General features: G+C 42.4%; 1 long non-coding RNA gene across 3 annotated transcripts in view; it reads right to left on the reverse strand.

The window, feature by feature from the left end:
• Nucleotides 1-638: 638 nt before the first annotated feature.
• LOC122213686 overlaps nt 639-22,230 on the reverse strand; it is a 29,687-nt gene continuing 8,095 nt past the window's right edge. Inside the window, exons 3-4 of one of the 3 annotated variants that reach the window (XR_006199618.1) lie at nt 7,307-7,564; nt 639-1,398 (exon numbers count right to left, since the gene is read on the reverse strand). This is a non-coding gene — a long non-coding RNA (uncharacterized LOC122213686). Of the gene's footprint in view, nt 1,399-2,569; nt 2,724-7,144; nt 7,565-22,230 lie in introns of those variants that run through there. The other 2 variants (XR_006199626.1, XR_006199617.1) reach the window with 2 other exon arrangements.

Raw genomic sequence — 22,230 nt, forward strand, 5'->3', positions numbered from 1 at the left:
GCGATTATAACATGACCCTAGGCCAATTTTTCCTTCAGGCCAATACAGGTTTCTTTTTCTTTTCTTTAAACGCTTTATTTGTTTTTTAAAGTTTATTTATTTATTCATTTAGTTAGAGAGAGCGTGTGGGGGGAGGGGCAGAGAGAAAGGGAGAGAGAGATCCCAAGAGAATCCCATGAGGCTCGATCCCACGAACCGTGAAATCGTGACCTGAGCCAAAACCGAGAGTCAGGCTCTTAACCGACTGAGCCACCCAGGTGCCCCTCAAAGGCTTTATTTTTTGAAAGCAGTTTTCGGTTCACAGTAAAATTGGGAGGAAGGTGCAGAGATTTCCCATGAAGCCTCTCCCCCTTCATAGGCACAGCTTTCCCCGCTATCAACTCCCCCCACCGGAAGGATACATTTGCTACAATGGATAAATCTACACTGACACATCATAATCACCCAAAGCCACAGCTTACGTTGAGGTTCACCCTTGGTGTCGTACGTTCTATGGGCTTGCACAGAACAGTTTCTCTGCCCTAACAATCCCCTGGGCTCGCCCTATGCAGCCCTCCCACTTCCAACAACCCCTGCCAATCCCTGATCATTTCACTGTCTCCATGGTTTTGCCTTTTCCAGAATGATGTATAGCTGGAATAACAGTATGTAGCCTTTTCAGATTGCTCTTTTCTTTTTTTTCAGATTGCTTTTTTTTTAATTTAGTAATATTCATTTCCTCCATGGGTTTTCATGGTCTGATAGCTCGTTTGTTTTTTCTGCTGAATGATGTTCTGAGTCTGGCTGTATCACAGTTTGCTTATCCATTCACCTGCTGGGGCAGATCTTGGTTGCCTCACAGTTTGGGCAATTCTAAGTAAAAGGGCTAGACGTATCTATGTGCAGCTTTTTCTGCAGACACAGGTTTTCACTCCTTTGGACAAGCACCGAGAAGCACAATTGCTAGACCTCATGATAGGAGTGTGTTTAATTTTTGAGAAACTGCCAAGCCACCTTCCAGAGTGACGGTCCCATTGGCATTCCCACCAGCAGGTGGACGAGAAGGCCTGTTGCTCCTTCACCAGCATCTGGTGTGCTCAGTGTTCTGGATTTTGGCCATTCCAGGAGGCGCGAGGTATCTCATCGTTGTGCCAATTTGCGTTTCCCTGATGGCACGTGACGTGAAGCATCCCTCTGTACGCCTATTTGCCATCTGTCTATCTTCTTTGCTGAAGCGTCTGCTAAGGTCTCTGGCCCCTTTCTAAGTGGCATGATTTGTTTTCTTATTGCCGACATCCTTGTTTTTAACTTGGGAATTTTAATTCAAGTATTTTGTTGAAAGTGTTTCTAGAATAGCACCATCCAATGAAAATGTAATGCAAGTCACATATGCAATGAAATATTTTCTAGTTAGCCACACTAGGAAAAGGAGAAAAAGGAAATTAGTTTTCATAAGTATTTTATTTAACCCGAATTATTATTTTAACATGTCATCGCTATTAAAATTTTATTAATGAGATTTACTTTCTGTATTTTTTACTGAGTCTTCAAAATTTGGTGTGTATTTTAACTTACAGCACCTCTACAATAAAATTAAAAAATTTGTTTAATGTTTTTTTATATTTGAGAGAGAGAGAGAGAGAGAGAGAGAGAGAGAGATAGTGCGCCAGAAGGGGAAGGACAGAGGGAGACAGAGACAGTATCTGAAGGGGACTCCAGCCTCTGAGCTGTCAGCACAGAGCCCGACGCAGGGCTTGAACTCATGAGCTGTGAGATCATGACCTGAGCCAAAGTCAGACGCTTAACCGACTGAGCCATCCAGACGCCCCTATACTACAATTCTGACTAGCTACATTTTAAATGTTCAAAAGCCACATGTGGCTAGTGGCTACCATATGAGACATTATAGGTGCAGAAGTAACCAGTAGCCAGGACCCCCGTGGCTAAGAGGAAAAGTTGAGTTGTGGATAATAATAATAGTAATAATCACAATAATAACATTTTAGAGCAGGTTTTGGTTTGCAGAGGCTTCCCAGACATTATCTCATACGGTCCTGGTAGCAACCCTGTGAGATAATTATTTTCAGCAGCATCATTTTGCAATGAGAAAATTAAGGCTCTGAGAGGCGAAAGCGGCTTGCCCAACAGTGCTCAGTGGGTAGGTGACACAGCTTGGCTTCTCTCCCCAAGGCGTCCTATCCTCACACAACCTCCCCTAAGCAGACCCTACAATCTAGGTGTCACTAATGAACATGAAAGCAAGTGAAGTTACTTCCCCAATCATTCTAGGGAATGATTCCCCAAGAAGAGATGTTCACATTAAAATGAGGAAAGGCCAGGAGCTCTCAAAGTTCAACGCTCATAAGAATTTCCTAGATGAGCTTACTTTACTGTTATTATTTTTTAATGTTTAATTATTTTTGAGAGGGACAGAGAGAGAGCAGGGGAGGGACAGAGAGAGAGGGAGACACAGAATCCAAAGCAGGGTCCAGGCTCTGAGCTGTCAGCACAGAGCCCGACACAGGGCTCGAACCCACAGACCACGAGATCATGACCTGAGCTGAAGTCGGAGGCTTAACCAACTGAGCCACCCAGGTGTCCCATAGATGAGCTTACTTTAAGTGAAGATTCCTGGTCCCCAAACGTTGACATTCTTATTCAGTAAGGCAAGAATCTGCATTTTTACCAATAGCCCCAGGATCCTGATAGAGGTGGTCCATGGCCCACGAGTTTCCATACGTGGCCTGCAAGAATGTGCAGGGCCTTGAAATGAGAGTCCTGCTTAAGGATTGAAATTCGTTTCAGAAAGTTGCTTGACTTCAGGCAACTCAAGAGTCCCAGGACGGGGGGACCACCAGGGTTCACAAAGTGGAATACTGAGGTTGTGAAGCATGCTATACAAGATTTAACGCCATGTTAAGATATTCGTTATATATTGCATAAAAAAGGTTACTGGATTTGTGCACTTTTCTGTAGGATGTTATACGTTGATGAAAGTTTTATAAAAAGGAGATTATTAAATAAATGTTACAGTGTCAATGCCTTATCTGCATATAGTTATTTCTTTATATTTATACTTACATTTGTATGTGTGTCCACATAAAATGAATGAATAACACCAAAATATTCACAACACTTATCACTGCCTGACATGTTTATGGATAATTCTTAAATTTTCTTCTTTCATCTTGATTTTTTTCCTGAACTGTGTGCAATGAACATGTGCTGTGTTGATAAAAAAATAATGAAATGTTTAAGGCAATAAATCATAAAAGAGAGGTCTTGAAAGATAAGACCAGTTAGTAGTCACTTTATTGTTTTCTTCTGAATGTTTATTTTTGAGAGAGAGAGAGAGAGAGAGAGAGAGAAAGGGAGGGAGGGAGAGAGAGAGAGAGAGAGAGAGAGAGAGAGAGAGAGAGAAGGCACGCACCAGTGGGGTTGGGGCAGAGAGAGGGCGACATAAGATCCAAAGTGGGCTCCGCACTGACAGCAGAGAGCCCGACGCGGGGCTCAAACTCAGGAACCGCGAGATCATGACCTGAGCCAAAGTCGAACGCTCCACCGACTGAGCCACCCAGGCGCCCCAGTACTTACTTCATTATATAAATGAGGTCTTAGGAAAAGATTACATTTGGTAGCTTTTAAAACATTTCCATGTTTTCTCATTTGGGGTATAAATGGATACCGTTCATGCTCCATAGACTTGCATAATCACCCTAAAATTGAAAGCCTTAGCTGTCAGGTCCTTTTCCAGGCTCAGAGCTCCTTAAAGGAGTTGCTGAACATTGTCAGGGACGGGATGCACTTTGCATCTCGATGCCACTCTACCCGTGATGAAGGCCGTGTATACCGGGTCACAGGGACCCGAGCAGGGGTGGGGAACCCCTCCGGTTTATCCGACATCAAAGCCCGGGGGTGCACCACAGGGCTCCAGGCAGATCTGGCATAAAGAGGTGGTATAAAACAACGGTTGGGGCATCTGGGTGGCTCAGTCGGTTGAGCATCCGACTTCAGCTCAGGTCATGATCTTGCGGTTCGTGAGTTTGAGCCCTGCGACGGGCTCTGTGCTGACAGCTCAGAGCCTGGAGTCTACTTCAGATTCTGTGTCTCCCTCTCTCTCTCCCCGTGCCCTGCTCATTCTCTGTCTCTCTCTGTCTCTCAAAAATAAATAAATATTAAAAAAAAATTTAAAAAAACAACGGTTGTTGGTTCAGGATAACATTAACGTGCACGTACTGAGTATGTGTGTGTGTTATACATTTCTACTTTTATATTTAAAATATGTAAGTATATTTTCTAGAAAGTGAAAGCATCTCTTAAAGACCCCCCAGAAAACTGTTTTAGGGCAGCATGTCTGGCTTCTGGCCGGCCTTCAGGCTAATACAGCCTTCAGGTGGTGAGGGTCCCCTCCGGCTGCCTCACTGGGTAAGTTCCTGGTACCCTGGGAACACCGCGTGAGGGCTGGATTTGAACCTGGCTTGTGTGGTCTCGGGCCACTTTGTGCCCTCTTGAGACCCTCGGTGAAGCGCTCGCTAGTCAAGCTGCAGGGCGATGCTGCCAGGACCCTGACCTCTGTCTGCATCCCTGACGCACCCCCGAGTCTCCCCATCTGAAAAAAAAAAAAAGAAGAAAAGTGGGAAGAACGGTGATATTCATCTCACAAGGTTTTTGTAAGCCTGACACGAGTTAATTCACGTGAACGGCTGCACCACCTAACGTGGCTCATGCTGCCGCCACCGCCAGAAACATCAGTGAATAAATGAATAAAACGGGGGGAACGTCTGCACAAAGGCCTTTGCCAGAAGATTCCCCGTGGTTACCTCACCACTAGCTACCGGGAGAGTCGGGAGGGGACAGCCTGCGGGCAGCGGGAGCCCACAGCTTCTGGTCTCGGGCCCACGTCTCCTGCCCGCGGGCTCCCCGCAAACCCGGTGGGCCGATTCTGGAAAGCCTGCCAGACTCCCATTTTCGCTTTTCTCCTCTTTCTGTCTATTTTGGGTCACCCCCTGCCCCCCACCCCCCGGGCGGGGCTTGCCTGTGGGCCAGGATCCAAGGCGGTGGGCGAGGGGCTTTGATGTTCAGAGGCCGTGTGGGAGAGTGGGTGGCCTGTGGATGGCAAGCTCGGCTGGGGAGAAGGGGAGAAGGCACCCCCACTCTTCTCCCACTGCGAGGGGAGCGAGGGGAGCGAGGGGAGCGGGCAAGGCCCCTGTGAGCCTCGCAGGGCCCCAGAAAGCCGAGTACGGGAGTTACTTCAGGACAAAACAAGCACGAAGAGAACAGGAGAGAATTGTGTGAAAGTGGCTAAGCTGTGTGAGTCACTGCGTGATGGCCAGAAAAATTCTAGGGTTTCTGATTAGAAGAAAAAAAAAAGTAACCTTTCCTCGCATTCTGCACGGAGGGAGGCTGCATTTCACTTACCAACAGGTTACAAAAATGAACTTTCAGGAAGGAAAAAAAGACCCTCCAAAAGCATGAATGAGGTCAAGGCCCACCTCCGAAGGAAGCGCCTCCTCAGGGCAGTGCGGGGAGGCGGTGGCGGCCAAGATGGGTTCCCAGCCTGGGGGACATCCAGACCCCACCGTGGGAGAGGAGGGTCCCTCTGGGAGGTGACTGGCTCCTCTTGGCTGAGTCGGAGGCCTTTGCCGCAAGAAGGCAGGGGGCCAGCCCCTTAATGCGGAAACGTTTCAGTGGTGGAGGATGAAAGCAAATGAAACAGCATCTTCTAGAAGGACGTGCTCTATTGACATGATCCAGAATACTGCGACTGGAATATTCTTAGGCAGCTTTAGACACACTAATGTCTAAAATCATTAACCCGAAAGAAAACGTATCCAAGAGGTCGTGTTTCCAGGGAAGTATCCTCCCCTCGCGCACAGGTTTCCACACATTTCTGACCTTTAAATTTCAGGAACTTGTTTTTCCTTGTTTTAAGGAAACACTTCTGCTGTGCGTCCCCACCCCCCCAGCCCCAAAAGATATGATGAAACGCTAACCCCCAGCACCTCAGAATGTGACCTTATCTGGAACCAGGGTTGCACCGAGGTCACTGGGGAGGGGCTCGTCCCATATGGCCGCTGTTCCCACAAAAAGGGGAGGTGCACCTTCCTTCCTCCCTCCTTTCTTTCCTTCCTTCCTTCTTTCCTTCCTTCCTTCCTCCTTCCTTCTTTCCTTCCTTCCTTCTTTCCTTCCTTCCTCCTTCCCTTCCTTCCTTCCTCCCTCCTTTCCTTCCTTCCTTCCTTCTTTCTTCCTCCCTTCCTTCTTCCTTCCTTCCTTCCTTCCTTCTTCCTTCCTTCCTTCCTTCTTTCCTTCCTCCCTCCTTTCCTTCCTTCCTTCCTTTCTTCCTTCCTTCTTCCTCCCTCCTTCCTTCCTTCCTTCCTTTTTCCTTCCTTCCTCCCTTCTTCCTTCCTTCCTTCCTTCCTTCCTTCCTTCCTTCCTTCCTTCTTTCCTTCCTCCCTCCTTTCCTTCCTTCCTTTCCTCCTCCTCCTCCTCCTCCTCCTCCTCCTCCTTTTACTTTTTCTTGCTTATTAGAGTAAAATGTACACATCCCGAATCTTGGATTCACAGCTCAATGAAGTTTTACATACGGGTCTACCTGTGTCGTCACCGCCCAGGCCAAGACATCGAACGCTGCTGGCACTCTAGCAGTTTCCCCTGAGCCCCTCCTCAGGCTTCATTTGTTTAAATTTAGGAATAGATCACAAATACGTCTCATGTCGGTCAATACAGACCTACAAAATTATTTTCAGTTTTGGTACAGTATTCCATTTTATTTAATGGGTGTGTCATAATTTACTTAACTACTGGTATATTTAGAGTCTTCCCAATTTTTAAGACTTTATAAATCGCCCTGACAGGCATTCTCACAAACACATCCTACCTCCTTGGTGTAATTATTCCCTCTAGGAGGTAGGGTTGCTGAATCGAAGGAATGCTCACTTTTTTAGGTGTGCTGCAAGGGGCGCCTGGGTGGCTCAGTCGGTTAAGCGGCCGACTTCGGCTCAGGTCATGATCTCGCAGTCCGTGAGTTCGAGCCCCGCGTCGGGCTCTGTGCTGACAGCTCAGAGCCTGAAGCCTGTTTCAGATTCTGTGTCTCCCTCTCTCTGACCCTCCCCCGTTCATGCTCTGTCTCTCTCTGTCTCAAAAATGAATAAACGTTAAAAAAAATTAAAAAAAAAAAAAAGTGTGCTGCATACTGGCTAATGACCTTTCAGAGAAGTCCTACTGCTGGAGCCTCTCAGCAGCATCACATGCCCGTGCCCGCTTCCCCACGCCCTTCCGGGCACCGAGGCCCAGAGCCCCATCCTCGCCAGTCTTGTTTCACCGGTACCTTAGAAAGGCGGCTTGAGACCCCTCTCGAGAGAGCATCTCCGAGAGACTGCTACACAATTCAGGGAGACAGTGAACACCCGCACTGGTGCAGCGCATTTTCGGAGGCAAGAGGCCGAAGGAGCGACGGGGACAGCATATTGCTTGCGTGCGGTTTACAAGGCGGCCTCACACAGATGCTCTATCGTCTCAGAAACTCGCTGAAGCCGCCACCGTTATCCTTCTCAGTACTACTGTGGTTCCTGCTATTATTATCCTCCTAGGAAAAATGAGAAGAAATTAAAAAGAGAATCAGAGAATCAGAGTTCACCGATTGTCTGAAATGAAATACCCAGCTGGTTACAGAGCCGGGACTGAAACCTAGATATTCTGGCTCTCCCCCCTGCCCCCCACCCCAGGACTTCTTCCAGTCAAGCTGAGGGCTTTTGTTCATTTTTTATTTATTCGTTTCCTCCCACCCTCCTCGGTCTGTGACACAATCGGATTTAGGGTGAGTGGAATATCTTCCTGTGCCAAGCAGGAAGAATTGACTCGACTTCAAGGGTTCAGTCCAGAAAACCCAGGATAGCATTGAAAGCTCCCATAGACCAAAAAAAAAAAAAAAGAAAGAAAAAAAAAAGACAGTTTGAGCAACTGTGAGGACTTTTACTGCATTGGATGGAAACACTTTACAAATGTCTACATCTATGAATTCAAAAGAATACTAAAAACAGCAATGGTAACACCTTCATTGGTCACCTTCAGAGAATGCTAGGGACACGCTTATTTTCAAGACTCGTAAATAAAAGGCAAGAATTAGGTATTTATTTCTGCCATTCCAGTATGAACTGTAGTACTGAGTAATCAGAGAGGGACAAGCGGAGGCTTCTATTGACAAAGTATTCCAGCTAATAAATGGAGAAGACAAGGCCGAGTGTCACCACTCTGTGACCTTTGCATGGGCTCGAGGCAAGAAGCATCAATGGCTGATAAACACACAAAAAAAGACAGACCAGCAGACCCTTTGTGTGAAAGGACACACTACCACCTGTGAAGTATTCTTGCCAAGAATTTAAAACTTAAACCTGATCCCACATCTCAATCTAACTACCGATTTCTGGGAAATAGAGGGGACAGGGAAACTTGCTAAGTGACATGACATTGGGCTACAGTGAGAAACGTTACCCGCTTTCTTCATCAAAAATTTGCAAAGAGGGGCGCCTGGGTGGCTCGGTCAGTTAAGCGTCCGACTTCAGCTCAGGTCGCGATCTCGCGGTTTGTGAGTTCCAGTCCCGCGTCGGGCTCTGTGCTGACAGCTCGGAGCCTGGAGCCTGCTTTGGATTCTGTGTCTCCCTCTCTCTCTGCCCCTGACCACCCCTTCTTTCTCAAAAATAAATAAATATTTAAAAAAATGTGTTAATGTTTTAAAATATTAGAGAAAACCTAAACGCAGGAAAGTTGGTATTTTTGGTGCAACCCTGGGATGGGATACTATACTTCCGTTACGAATGAAGATGTTCCCAATATGTTGTATATGATAAAAGCAGCTTATAAAGGTAATTTTTATTATGAAAAAATTTTAAATTATTTTGTTTTATTTTTTCCATCGTGATCAGTGTACCTTTTAATCCCCAGCACCTATTTCACCCATTCCCCCACCTAGCTCCTTCCTGCCCCAAATCAGTCTGTTCTCTATAGTTAAGAGTCTCTTGGTTTCTGTCTCTCTTTTTCCCTTTGCTCATTTGTTTTTTTCCTTAAGCTCCACATGTGAGTAAAATCATATGGTATTTGTCTTTCTTTGACTTAGTTTGCTTAGCATTATACTCTTTAGCTCCATCTATGTCATTGCAAATGGCAAGATTTCATTCTTTTTTATGGCTGAGTAGTATTCCATTGTATACATACTACATCTTCTTTATCCATTCATCTATCGATGGACACTTGAGCTGCTTCATAATCTGGCTACTGTAGATAATGCTGCTATAAACATCGGGGTGCATGTATCCCTTTGAATTAGTGTTTTTGTATTTTCTGAGTAAATCCCCAGTAGTGCAATTCCTGGATCGTAGGGTTGTTCTATTTTTAATTTTTTGAGGAAGGCCCATACTGTTTCCCATGGTGGCTGCAACAGTCTGCATTCCCACCAATAGTGCATGCATGAGGGTTCCTTTTTCTCCGCATCCTCACCAACAATCGTTGTGTCTTGTGTTTCGGATTTTGGCCATTGTTATAGGTGTGAGATGACATCTCGTTGTGGTTTTAATTTATATTTCCCTGACGATGAATGATGTTGAGAATGTTTTCACGTGTCTGTTGGCCATCTGGATGTCTTCTCTGAAGAAGTGTCTGTTCTTGTCTTCTGCCCATTTTTTAATTGGATTATTTGTTTTGTTGGATGTTGAGTTGTATCAGGTCTTTTTGTATTTGGGATATTCACCCTTATTAGATATGTCACTTGCAAATATCGTCTCCCATTCCATAGATTACTTTTTAGTTTTATTGGTTGTTTCTTTTGCTGTGCAGAAACTTTTTATTTTGATGTAGTCCCAAGAGTTTATTTTTGCTTTTTCTTCCTTGTTCAGGAGACACATCTAGAAAAATGTTGCTACAGCCGATGTCAGAGATGATTTCCTGTGCTCTCTTCTAGGATTTTTATGGTTTCAGGTCTTACACTTAGTCTTTAATCCATTTTGAGTTTATTTTTGTGTACAGTGTAAGACAGTGTTCCAGCATCATTCTTTTGCATGTTTCTGTCCACTTTTCCCAATGCCATTTGTTGAAGAGACGGTCTTGTTCCCATCTTATATTTATTTCTCCTTTGTTGAAGATGAATTGACAATATAATTGTGAATTTATTTCTGGGCTTTCTGTTCTATTCCCTGATCTATGTATCTCTTTTGCCAGTACCATATTGTTTTACTTACTATCACTTCATAATGTAACTTGAAATTTGGAATTGTGATGCCTCCAGTTTCATTTTTCTTTCTCAAGATTGCTTTGGCTACTCGGGGTCTGTGTGTTTGTGGTTCCATACAAATTTTAGGATTGTTTGTCCCAGTTCTGTGAAAAAAAAAATGCTGTTGGCATTTTGATAGGGATTCCATTAAATGTGTAGATGGCTTTGAAGAGTATAGACATTTTAACAATATTTGTTCTTCCAACCCATCAGCGTGGAATATCTCCATTTCTTTGTGTCGTCTTCAATGCCTTTCATCAGTGTTTTCTAATTTTCAGAGTACAGGTCTTTCACCTCCTTGGTTAAGTTTAGTCCTAGATATTTTGTTGGTTTCAGTGCAATGGTAAATGGGATTGTTTTCTTAATTTCTCTTTCTGCTGCTTCATTATTGGTGTACAGGCATGCAACAGATTTCTGTACATTGATTTGTATCCTATGACTTTCCTGAGGTTATTTATCAGTGTAAAGGTAGTTTTTAACTTAATTAAGATATTGTAAAGATATTGCATGCTCATTGTAAAAAGAAACTCAGATAATCCAATGGGAGTAAAGTTCCCATCGCCTCCATCTCCACTAATAGCACTCAATTCCTCTTTCTCATATAGATTTTTTCAAAGTTACTCATAATGTAAATGTATATTTCTAAACTCTGATGGAAGCCTTTTACTTAATAAAAATATTAACTACTAGTATAAATTAGTAGTTATTTTTTTTACTCTTTCTACATCAATTTTACATGGAGAAACCATTCTTTTTTGTTACAAATTTTCTGAAACTCTAAATTTATTGATTCAATAAATGTTTATTGGGTGACCTACATGTCTCAGAAACTGTGGTGTGTGTGTGTGTGTGTGTGTGTGTGTGTGTGTGTGTGTGAGAGAGAGAGAGAGAGAGAGAGAGAGAGAGAGAGAGAAGCCATAACGAGTAAGACAAATATCTTAATCTTGTCCACAAAGCTGAGAAACTGGCAAAGGAAATACATATGAAACAATAAGTCAATCTAATATGGTAGAAAGAAAGCTTTTTATTAAAGCCAGGAAAGCAGGCAAGGGGGTGTTTCTCTGGGAGAAACTATGTTTATTTACAAAAATATCTTTTTAAAAAATGTTTATTTTTTAATTTATTTTAAAAGAGAGTGAGCAAGCGAGGGATGGACAGAGAGAGAGAGAGAGAGAGAGAGAGAGAATCCTAGGCAGGCTCTGTACTGTCAGCACTGAGTCGGATATGAGGCTCAGTCCCAGGAACCGTGAGATCATGACTTGAGGCGAAATGAAGAGTTGGCAGCTCAACCGACTGACCCACCCAGGGGCCCCAAAAACCTCTTGATGAACTTTCTTCGTATGAAAAACCACACGCTTAGAGTGCTCTAATGGACTTATTCAGTGGTTCTCAAACCTGGTTGCATATTAGGATAACCTAGGTCAATGAAAAAAAACGAAACCTGATGCCTGAGCTCCACCGCCGGAACTTCTGATTTCACTGCTTGAAGGCCCCAAACATAGGATTGTGTGATGCTTCCTGGGTGTTTCTAATGGCTGAGTCTAAGAGTATATTTAATTTGCTCTGCTGCAATGTGAAACCACTCTACCCCCTCCTACCACCACCAGCACGGCTACCGACTTTTTACAAAAGTCGAAACACATCACCTTGTACTCCGTTCAGTAAAAGAACAGGGATCAAGAACACCTCCAAGTAGCTGTCAAATTGTGTCCACATGTACAGGTAGCAAAATGCAGGTAACTTGCATGCAGCTATATAGGGATTTGGATACAGAAATGATCAAGAGAAATTTAGGTTCCCTACTAATTCCTGAAATACTTAGAATATTCCGAACTTCTGCGTGTAGAGTGAAAGTTAAACCCATTTGTATTTATTTATTTATTTATTTGTGTTTTTACTGAAGTATGGTTAACATACAGTATTAGATTAGGTGCAATACAACATATTGATTCCACAATTCTATACATTACTCAGTGCTCATCAACATGGGTGTGCTGTTTCATTCAGCCCCACTCGTCCCCCTCTGGCAACCACCAGTTTGTTCTCCATATTTAGGAGTCTGGTTTTTGGTTTATCTCTTTTTTTTCCTTGTTTTGTTTCTTAAATTCCGCATATGAGTAAAATCAAATGGTATTTGCCTTTCTCTGATTTATTTTGCTTAACATAATACCTTGTATATTCTCTTAATAGGCATCTTCTGGTCACATACAAATGTTTAGACATTACTGCTTGCAAGTTTCTCTTTTTTTTAAACTTTTAAACATTTATTTATTTTTGAGAGAGAGAGAGAGACAGAACACTAGCAGGGGAGGAGGAGGAAGAGGGAGGCACACAATCTGAGGCAGGCTCCGGGCTCTGAGCTGTCAGCACAGAGCCCGATGCGGGGCTCGGACTCACAAACTGCGAGATTATGACCTGAACCAAAGTCCGATGTTTAACTGACTGAGCCACCCAGGCACCCTTGCAAGTTTCTCTTTTGACTTAACATATCATGGACGCTTTTCCGTCAGTTAAAGTTATCTCATTTCTTCAAACAACTGTACAAAATTCCATTTTATGTTCCCACGAGGGTACATTTTTTTAACCAGTCCCTATTGATGGACATTTAGTCTGTTTATGATTTTCACTATTACTTTAAAAATGCTGTAAAACATCCTTATCCATTTATTTTTACCTTATTTTGTAAGCATTTTCTGCAGGACAAATTCCTGGAAATGGGAATTCCTGTGCATACAACCCCATGTTATTGTTAAAAGTGTCTGTGTTTGTTGTGTCTGTATACAGGCAATATTTTTTCATTAAATTTTTAAAATATTTATTTATTTTTGAGGGGGGAGAGGCAGAGAGAGGGGGAGACACAGAATCTGAGCCAGACTCCCAGCTCTGAACTGTCAGCACAGAGCCTGACGTGGGGCTCAAACCCATGAACCGTGAGATTATGACCTGAGCCCAAGTCGGATGCTGAACTGACTGAGCCACCCAGGTGGTATTTTAACATATAAACTCATTCTCGTTAGTTCCTTTTTATCCCACATTCCCTTCCATCTTTACATCCGGATCATGAGACATGTTTACTGCCATTGAGAGGGCCACAACTCAAAGTAATGTGTCATCAAAATAGACTTTTGACGCTCATGACAGAGACAGAAGCTTTGAGAGAGCATATTTTTTGAGTTACCAAAAGCCAGTTTGAAGGCCAAACTCGCCAAGTTTATGCCATAAACAACTGATTCAGGAAAATTTTGTGATGATGTAAGAGCAAGTTCTACCTAAGAGGAGATTAAAGGTCACCAGGGAGAGGATGATCTTCCGAGATGAAGACAAGAGCCATGGAGTCACCCTTTGATGGTGTCTCCAAAAAGCAGTCTGGCTCAGCCTGGATGAAAGCTGACGGCAGCCTTGGAAGGGACCGAGGGGATCTCACATCTCGGGGAGGCCGTAAGGCCCTCTGAGGAGTCCCAGGCCCCTCAAGGCACCAGAGTTGTACAGTGGCCTGGCTGGGTGAGGTTCCTGAGCAGATGGCCTAAGGACAGCATCAAGCAGTCCTTCCCAGCACAGCATGAAAGGGATGTGGGGGTGGCTGAGAGAAGGGACAAGGAGGACTCAGAAAACACAGACACTTGACCAAAGCCCGCGAGGGACCAGGGCCATCCGGCTAAGGGCTAGGAATAGAGCAGTGAACAAAACTGATGCAGGCCTTCCCTTCACAGAACCTGCAGACTACCCCGGATGACACCAAACAGTTGGACAATTATTACATGGGAATATGATGTAACATATTGGCATATCTAGCTTCCTACAGTAAATGATGTCTACGCTGAGACTTGAAGGGGGAATAGAAATCTGCTCGGCACAGGTACATGGGGATAGTCTTCAGGCAGAATAAACATAGTACAAAGGCTCAGGGCCAGAAGATGGAATATCTGGGGGCCTGGCTAGAGAGACAAGGTATAGCTAAAGAGGTAGGCAGGAGCCAGCTACAGAGAACCTACAACACTGCATTAATTGATTTGCATTTTGTCCTGAAGGCACAGGGGAGCCATTGGAAGATGACCTATTTCCATCATCTATTTTTTTAAGTTCCCTGCTTTATTAATTAACTAAATCTACAGCTAAATTGCCAATGAAAACTCTAAAATATAAAGTAATCACAAAAAGGTCGGGAATGAACAGCACCAGAGTTATTGTTAAGGCAAGAATGTCACATCATTGAAACTAAAATGTCAAAACCAATCAACCATTTAGGATGTGATGACAATAACATCATTGAGAGTTTAAGACGACTAAGGGGCACTCAATGATTTGAAGCAGGGAATGCCATGACTAGCTTTATGTATTTAAAAAAAAACACACACATAAGACCACTCGGGCTGTTGTGTGGAGAAAGGAATGGAGGCGGCAAGCCTGGAAACAACGAGACCAGGCAAGAGAGCTGGAGACCCAAACCAGGCTAGAAACTAGGGCAACCCTACATCCTGTTCCCCAGACCCGGGTTTGCCTAGAACTGACCAAGTTTATGCCTGTTGTCCTCTCTTGCCGTCTGTTGGAGCACCTTTCACTCTTAAACACATCCCAGTTTGGAGGCTCCAACAGTGGCTGGCAGTTGAGGGGGAGAGAAGCCATTCGAGAGCTCTTTGGGACATGGAAGTGACAGGGCTCGGTGAAGGGTCAGATGTGGGGGTGAGGCAGGATGACTCCCAGGGCTGTGGTGTGAGCAGTGGGTGCTGTTCAGGATGTAAGGAGCACTGGTGTAGTCGGTTTGCTACTTCAGGGGCCCTCCCACCTGGAGGGACGAGTAGGGCTTGGCTTTGGCAGGGGAGGAGGAGTTTTCCGGCCGGGAGAGCAAGTACAATGGCACAGAAGCAGGAAGCAAAATGTCACCTTTAGAGACAATTCAAGTGTTTTGTTTTACAGGGGAAGCGAGCGTCCTGGTGTGAAGCGGGGAGGAAGGAATGGTCAGGGGCCTGGGGTACGGATTTTAGCAGGGTCCTACCCGGGCAGCCTGAGACTTGCCTGTGGCTCACCGTGGCTCTGTGTTAGGTTCTCACCCGGGGATTCCCACACTTAAAAAACACTGGGTGAAGCCTTCCTCTATCTCTTTTTTTCTGCTTTTCTTTAGCAGGAAAACATCAACAACCAGAACCTTCATCAAACGTGGGATGGCAAACTGTCCCACAAGCCTAGACTACTATATCTGGACTATTACATGAAAAAGAAAGGAACATCTATATCATTTAGGGCTTTGTTTTTTAAATCTTTTTGTTATAGAAATCTAACCTGTGTACTAAAAAACAGTAGGTGTTAATAAACTTATTTAGACATTTTAAATAGAAGTCCCTGCTATTTACTGACATGCTAACCTTAAATAATTCTAATCTCTTCGGTTCCCAAAGTCCTGGGCCCTTAGCTGAAAGCCTGGACTTTGGCCAAACAGCGCAGAAGATGAGCTCCTCATTGAGGGCTCGGGGAAACCAGGAGACAGAAGGGAAGAACGTAATGCTGAGAACTGGCCTTCAGGCCAGAACCAATCAGATGGGGACCCCAGGGTTGGAATGAGCCAAGTTTCCCTTCTAAGTGTCTGTGGATGTGCTGAGCCACAATGGGGACCCACAGTGGAAAACTGCTCAAGTTTGGGCCTCTCTGTTAGGCTCAAGAGACAAATCATTATTAAGTAATGAATGATGAATGGGCTTCAGGGGGCTCTGGAGAAAAACACAGATGCCCATCTACTTGTAGAACCCACAGGGGAATGTCTCTCCTATGATGAAGTCCTCGGGGGATTGAGAAGTTTCTTAAGATCTCCACCTATGCACACTCTATTTATTGGGCACTAACTGGGTGCCAGACAAAGGATCAGGTATGAAAAATTAAATGCAAAGTTGAATAAAATGATTCCCCTACCATCAATTAGCTAACCTGGAATCAGGGAAACAGGCCAAGAACTATAGTGTGATCCCAAGGAAATTCCACATCTGTGGACAGCCCTATCAGTCCTCTTGATGCACTGATGGAAAACATCCTGGGAATCCCACCCTTGTCTGGAGTGCTATCTACTGGGCTCATGTGGTACTCAGGGACGAGATCACTGTTGCACTCCGTAAAGAAAAACCCACTTTTAGAGACAGTGCAGCCCACCCTTCAAACTCAGAGAAACACTGCACACCATCAATACCGTTAGATGTGCTGGCTCTGACTTCAGATACTCAGGTGGAAACTCACCCTGCTCAAGTGGAAAGTAACCCTGCAATCTCTCCCTGCCCTTCTCACTCATCAAAGCACCAATTTTCAGAGTCTGAGTGTCTCACAAATGCCTCCTAATGGATCTATCCCATGGTTTTGTTTACTTTGTTTATCAGAAGAAGCTCCAATGGTATATTTTTATCCTTAATAGGCCTTCTTTAAGGCATGTCAACCTCTTAATTTACGTTGCCTTCGGAACTTTTTCCTTTTTCAGACGGTGGGCAACCAGTTCAAAAGACTAGGGTCTGAGCATGGGGTACAATTTGTATGGGTCGACCCAGGAGTAGCCCACATTACTAATGCTCTACTTCCATCCTTGGCATCTCCAGCCACGAAGAAAAGATGTGAAATGCATTAAAAGACCATTCTTTTTCCCTTGGTTTGTAATGGATGACTGAAGAAGAAAAAGAAGAAGGAGTATGCCTATAAAATTTTGTACATACAGGTGCATAAAATGTATACGTATAAATAAATACATATACACAAAATGTGTATTTATATATAAAGTCTGGCTTTGGTATCAGAATAATGCCAGCCTCATAATATGAGTCGGAAAGTGTTCTATTTCCTAGAAAAGTTTGTGTATAGTTGGTCTTTTTTTCTTCTTTAATGGACGGAAGAATGCACCCGTGAAACCATCTAGGCCATGTGGACCTGGAGTTTATTATATGTAATAAAACATCCTTTCTCTTTTCAGAGGTCTTTACTTAGTATTCATCAGCTTACTTAAACATTGAATTAGGAGGGCTGTGTGCTTTGGGCACACAATGAAGATCTCCAAGTCAATTGAACCCAACTGAAATGACATGTGCTTAACTTCTGAGTCACCTTAAAAAGCTCTTTGGTCTTCAGATTGTTTTGTGGGATTTTTTTTTTTGTTATATAGTCTTATAAATGGCACACAGATTGGCTGAAAACAGCTACAATTTGACACTCTATAATAGTTTAAAACCACATGCCTGGCCAAAAAGCATATGAAAAGATGCTCAACATAGCTAATCATTAGGAAAATGCAAAGCAAAACCACAACAAGGTATCACTTCACATCCATTAGGACGGCCACTATTATAAAAACAAAAAACAAAAAACAGAAACAGAAACAGAAAAGCCTGAGGGGCAGGCTTTAGATTTGGCAGATGTCTTATTGCCTACAGGGCTGCTCTCAAGGAGCATAGGCTGTAGATGCCATCTTGCCACTTTCCTTCTGTCTTGCTCCAGCTTGCTGGTATCTCCCACAAAAGAGGTTATACTCTCATGTGGAGCCCCAATTTTTGTAACTGCCACCCAGAAGACACCTCTAGATCTCCTGGCTCTGGTGGCCAGTGGGGCTTATGATTGTGATAACTACAGACTGTATATATATTTGCAAACAATTATAAACAGTTTTTTTTTTAACGTTTATTTATTTTTGAGACAGAGAGAGACAGAGCATGAACAGGGGAGGGGCAGAGAGAGAGGGAGACACAGAATCGGAAACAGGCTCCAGGCTCTGAGCTGTCAGCACAGAGCCCGATGCGGGGCTTGAACTCACGGACCGCGAGATCGTGACCTGAGCCAAAGTCGGCCGCTTAACCGACTGAGCCACCCAGGCGCCCCTATTTGCAAACAATTAAAAGCTGATGACTGAGGGTCTGACTTCCAATCAGCCTGAATCTAGGTGCTAAGATCCTCCCCTTTGGGATATTGACAAGTCTAGGCACATATGTAACTATAGGGAGCTACTAAAAATATAATAGACTGCTTGGACAAACACAAAGGTTTGAGAGACAACCAAGAGATGGGACAGGGTTGAACAAAAAGGTATATCTCCTATACAAGGCCACTCCTTCAAGATTGGGAGAGAAGTCTCAACAGCATAGAAACCAATACAGAGAGTCAAGCAAAATGAAGAAATAGAAGAATATGTGCCAAATGAAAAAACAAGATGAAACCTAGAGAAAAACCTTAATTAAATGGAGATAAGTAATTTACCTGATAAAGACTTTAAAGTCATGGTCATAAAGATGCTCACCAAACTGGGGAAAGGAAATGGATGAACATGTGAGAAATTCAACAAACAGACAGAAAACATAAGAAACTATGAAATAGAAGTCACAGAGCTGAAGAACACAATGACTGAAATGAAAAGTACACTAGAGGGGTTGAACAACAGACTAGATGAAGCAAAGAAAGGATCAGTGAACTCAAAGACAAGGCAGTGGAACTCACCTGATTGGAGCAGCAAATAGAAAAAAGGATGGAAAAAAAAGTGAAGACAGCTCAAGGGACTTATGGAGCAACATGAAACTGATTACATTTGTATTATAGGGCTCCCAGAAGGAGAGGAGAGAGGAAAGGAGGAAGAAATCTTATTTGAATAGTGGCTGAAAACTTCCCTGACCCAGAAGAGGAAACAGACATCCAGAATGAGGAAGCCTAAAGGATTCCAAACAAGAGAATCTAAAGAGACCCACATCAAGGCACATTATAATTAAAATGTCAACAATTAAACAAAAACAGAGAATCCTAAAAGCAAGGAGAGAAGAAAAATGCTTACATATACAAAGAAATCCCCATAAGACACTCAGCAGATTTTCCAGCAGAAACTGTGATGGCACAGGTGAGCGGCATGATGTATTCCAAGTGCTGAAAGAAAAAACTTCCAACCAAAAAAAACTTCAATCTACTCTACCTGACAAAGTTATCATTCAGAATTGAGGAAGAGATAAATAATTTTCCAGACACAAAAGATAGAGGAGTTCACCATTAAACCAGCCTTACAAGAAATGTTAAAGGGAATTCTTTAAGCTGAAAAGGAAAGATGATCATTAGTAATAAGAGAACATAGAAAAGAATAAATCTCGTTGGATAGGTAAATATATAGTAAAGATAGTGTACTAATCACTTATTAAGCTGGCATGCAGGTCAAAAAATGAACTAGTAAAAATAACTATGAATATAATAATGAGTTAAGGGATATACAAGATAAAAAGATGTAAATCTGACATTAAAAACATAAAATGTGGGGAGGGAAGGAGAGCAAAAATGTTGAGCTTTAGAATTTGATCAAATTTAAGTTGTTATCAACTTAAAATAGATTATTATAGATATAAATTCTTATATGTAAGCCTCATGGTAACCACAAGTCCAAAACATATAGTAAATACAAAAACATAAAGAGAAAGGAATCTAAATATATCACTAAAGAAAGTCATCAAATCACAAAGAGAGTAAAAGAAGAACAGAGAGGAACTTCAAAAACAACCAGAAAACAATTAACAAAATGGCAATAAATACATACTTCTCAAAAAAATATATGTAAATGGACTAAAGTCTTCAGTCAAAATACATACAGTGGCTGAATGGAAAAAGAAAAAAAAGACTCATTGTTTACAAAAGACTCATTTTATTTTTTTAAAGTTTTTATTTATTTTGAGAGAAAGAGAGAGAGAGAGTACAAGCAGGGGGAGGGGTAGAGAGAAAGGGAGAGAGAATCCTCAGCATTAACAGTGTGGAGCCTGATGCAAGCAGGGCTCGATTCCACGACCATGAGACCTGAGCCAAAATCAAGAGTCAGATGCCCAAATGACTGAGCCACCCAGGCGTCCCTACAAAAGACTCACTTTAGATGTAAGGACACATGCAGACTGAAAGTGAAGGAATGGAGACAAATATCCCATGCAAATGGAAACCAAAGGAAAGCTGGGTAGTTATATCAGATAAAATGGACTTAAAATTTTTTTAATGATTATTTATTTATTTTTGAGAGACAGAGAGAGAGAGGGCACAAAGTGGGGGAAAGGGAGAGAGAGAGAGAGAGAGAGAGAGAGTGAGTGAGAGAGAGACAGAATCCACAGCCGGCTCTAGACTCTGAGCTGTCATCACAGAGCCCGATGTGGGGCTCGAACTCATGAACCATGAGATCATGACCTGAGCCGAAGTTGGACATGTAACCAACTGAGCCACCCAGGTAACCCCAGACAAAACTGACTTTAAAACAAAGACTGCATTAAGGCAAAGAAAAGCATTACATAATGCTAAGGTGGTCAACACAACAAGAGAATACAACATTGGTAAATATTCATGCACCCAACATAGAATAACCTAATATATAAAGCAAATATTAACAGACTTAAAGGGAGAAATTGACAGCAATACAATAATAGAGGGGACTTTAACACTCCACTTACACTGGACAGATTATCCAGACAGAACATCAGTAAGGAAACATTGGCCTTAACACATTAGACCAAATGGACTTAATAGATATATGTATATATACAGAACACTCTATCAAAAAGCAACAGAATACACATTCTTTTCTGGCACACATGGAACATTCTCCAAGATAGATCATGTGGTAGGTCACAAAACAAGTCTTAATTGATTTAAGAGGATTGAAACCATATCAAACTTGTTTTCCAACCACAATGATATGAAGGTAGAAAACAACTACATAAAGAAAACTGGAAAATTCACAGATATGTGGAGATTTAAAAATATGGTACTGAAAAACCTACAAGACAAAAGAGAAATAAAAAAAATACCTCGAGACACATGATAGTGGAAATATAACATAATCAAAATTTATGATGCAGCAAAAGCAGTTCTAAGAGGGAAGTTCATATCAACAAATGCCTACTTCAAGAAACAAGAAAAGTCTCAAATAAACAATCTAACTCTACACTTCAAGGAACCAGTAAAAGAAGAGCAAATGAAGCTCAAAGTTAGTAGAAAAAAAGAAAATAACAGATTAGTGTAGAAATAAGTGAAATAGAGACTAAAAAGGTAATAGAAAAGATCAATGAAGTTAAGAGTACGTTCTTCAAAAAGGTAAACAAAATTGACAAACCACTAAGTAGATTCACCAAGAAATAGAGAGGACTGAAATAAAATTGGATACGAAAAAGATGTTACAACTGATGCCACAGAAATACAAAGGATCATGAGAGACTACTATGAATAATTATACACCAACAAATTGGGCAACATAGAAAAAATGAATAAATTCCTAGAAACACATACCCCACCAAGACTGAATTAGGAAGAAACAGAAAATCTGAATAGATAGATTACTAGAAAGGAGATTGAATCAGTAATCAACAAACAAACAAACAAACAAACCGACAAACTTCCAGGACCAGACGACTTCACTGGTGAATTCTATCAGACATTCAAAGAATTGACACCGATCTTTCTTAAACTCTTTCAAATAATAAAAGAGGAGGAAACGCTCCTAAAGTCATTTCATGATGCCAGCATTACCTGATACTAAAAGCAGACAAGGATGCCACAAGAAAATAAAATTTGAGGCCCTTATCCCTGATGACCGCAGACGCAAATATGTTCAACAAAGTATCAGCAAACCACATTTAATAATGCAGGAAAAGGATCGTATACCAGGATCAAGTGGGATTGATTGCAGGGATGCAAGTTTGGTTTAACATGCACAAATCAACCAATGTGACACACCACGTTATCAAAACAAAAGACAAAATCATTTGACAAAACTGAACATATACGCATTTATATATTAAAAATTCTCAAAGCAAGTAAAGAGGAAATGTACCTTAACATAATCAAGGCCATATATGACAAGCCCCCGGCTAGCATCATACTCAATGCTGAAAAGCTAAAAGCTTTTCTACTAATATCAGGAAAAAAATAAGGATATACTCCCTCTACTTTTATTCAACATAGTAATGGAAATCCCAGCCAGAGTAATTAGACAAGAAAGGGAAATAAAAGGCATCTAAATTAGAAAGGAAAGA

This window comes from Panthera leo, chromosome A1 (assembly GCF_018350215.1).
Source record: "Panthera leo isolate Ple1 chromosome A1, P.leo_Ple1_pat1.1, whole genome shotgun sequence".
NCBI lineage: Eukaryota > Metazoa > Chordata > Mammalia > Carnivora > Felidae > Panthera > Panthera leo.